This window comes from Salmo salar, chromosome 27 (genome assembly GCF_965601325.2).
Source record: "Salmo salar chromosome 27, fSalSal1, whole genome shotgun sequence".
NCBI classification, from domain to species: Eukaryota; Metazoa; Chordata; class Actinopteri; order Salmoniformes; family Salmonidae; genus Salmo; species Salmo salar.
The window spans coordinates 43,947,501-43,950,000 of record NC_138317.1 but is presented as its reverse complement, the minus strand read 5'-3'; positions in this window follow the sequence as shown (position 1 = coordinate 43,950,000).

Genomic DNA, 2,500 nt, shown 5'->3' with positions numbered 1-2,500 from the left:
TGGTATGACTGTGGGGCATACTCTAATGGCTTTTGGGGGACTGGAATCATAAACAGATTATTTTTTATTTTCTCTTTCTTTCTTTCTTTCTTTCTTTCTTTCTTTCTTTCTTTCTTTCTTTCTTTCTTTCTTTGTCTTTGATGTTGGTGCTTGTTTAATCCTGAGAAGACAATTCGTTTAGCGTGGGAACGATGGAAATTCTTGGGGGATAGTTTTTGTTATTTTAGAGTTGCGTGCATATATTTTGTATATTTTTTACTCCTAGAAGAAAAAGAAAACCAGCTTTGTGCCAAAACCTCATAAAGTAAAGATTAAAAAACAGAGGGAGAGGGAAGCCGCAATACCACGACAAAGATAGGGACCGTCTACAATTAAATATCTTCACAATGATGATCTCCAGGGAAAAGAGAGAGAGGGAGGGAGGGAGAGAGAGATAGAGAGAGAGAGAGAGCGCGAGAGGGAGAAAGAGAGAGAGAGGGAGAGAGACAGAGTGGGAGAGAGAGAAAGGGAGAGAGAGAGGGAGGGAGGGAGAGAGAGGGAGAGGGAGAAACAGAGAAAGGGAAAGTGAGAAAGGGAGAGCGAGGGAGGGAAGGAGAGAGAGAGACAGAGAGGGAGAGAGAGAAAGAGAGAGAGAGAGGGAGGGAGGGAGAGATGAGATGAGAGGTGGGGAGGAAGGAGAGGATCAGAAAAGAAACAAATGCGGATGGGTCGGTGGGAGAACAGAGAGAGCGAGGACGGGAGGGAAGAGAAGAGAGAAGGAAAACATTCCCCCCCTTGTCCACATTAAAGACACAACAAAGAAAACAAACAGAAAAACATGTCTGACATGAAGAGGCTGGTTTCCGCGGCGACAGCACAATGACTGCCTGTGGCTCTTGGGGGCCTCGCCGGCAGTCTGGGACCTGGCACCAGTGAAAGTCACCGCAGTCACAGTGTGTGTGTGTGTGTGTGTGTGTGTGTCATCAGAAGCCGGTCACTGTGGGAACAGCCATGGAAGTGAACCCACTGCAGGGCCAGAAAGGCCCCCTTCTGCTTCCTGTCCTCTGTTTTAGCCCCTCTATTTATCTTTGGGGAGCCTGATGAGGTGGGTCTCTCTCTCTCTCTCTGTCTCTCTCTCTCTCTCTGTCTCTCTCTCCTCTCTCTGTCTCTCTCTCTCTCTCTCTCTCTGTCTCTCTCTCTCTTCTCTCTGTCTCTCTCTCTCTCTCTCTCTCTCTCTCTTCTGTCTCTCTCTCTCTCTCTGTCTCTCTCTCTCTCTCTCTCTCTCTCTCTCTCTCTCTCTCTCTCTCTCTCTCTCTCTCTCTCTCTCTCTCTCTGTCTCTCTCTCTCTCTCTCTCTCTCTCTCTGTCTCTCTCTCTCTCTGTCTCTCTCTCTCTCTCTCTCTCTCTGTCTCTCTCTCTCTCTCTGTCTCTCTCTCTCTCTCTCTCTCGCTCTCTCCTCTCTCTCTCACATTCCTGCACCTTGTACCCTGCAGCTCTCAGGGACACCCTGTAATTCTTTGGAAAAGTGGAATATTCCAGGTTATTCCTAGAGAGACGGACAGGCCATGATATCTGAGTGTCTCAGGCATCCCTTACATGTCTGAGGGAGACATTCATCGCTCTGGAATTCAAGGAGGCAGCTTTCACAGATCTGGTTCCCTACAGGTTTCTCTGGGTCCAATACCAGTTCACAGAGCTGTCCAGTTTTACTCTGCGCCCACGGAGCCTGAATGACCCTGACCTAGAGACACAGATCTGAGGTCTGTTTTAACGGAAATGGGGTTACGTTGATCCTTGATCTGTGAATAACCATGGGACCCGCTGCACTATGAAAACACACAGTGAATAACCATGGGACCCGCAGCACTATGAAAAACACACAGTTGACCTTAACCATGGGACCCCCCGCTGCACTATGAAAACACACAGTGAATAACCATGGGACCCCGCTGCACTATGAAAACACACAGTGAATAACCATGGGACCCCGCAGCACTATGAAAACACACAGTGAATAACCATGGGACCCCGCCTGCACTATGAAAACACACAGTGAATAACCATTGGGACCCGCTGCACTATGAAAACACACAGTGAATAACCATGGGACCCGCGTGCACTATGAAAACACACAGTGAATAACCATGGGACCGCAGCACGATGAAAACACACAGTGAATAACCATGGGACCCGCTGCACTATGAAAACACACAGTGAATAACCATGGGACCCGCTGCACTATGAAACACACAGTGAATAACCATGGACCCACTGCACTATGAAAACACACAGTGAATAACCATGGGACCCGCTGCACTATGAAAACACACAGTGAATAACCATGGGACCCGCGGCACTATGAAAACACACAGTGAATAACCATGGACCCGCTGCACTATGAAAACACACAGTGAATAACCATGGACCCGCAGCACTATGAAACACACAGTGAATAACCATGGGACCGCTGCACTATGAAAACACACAGTGCATAACCATGGGACCCGCTGCACTATGAAACA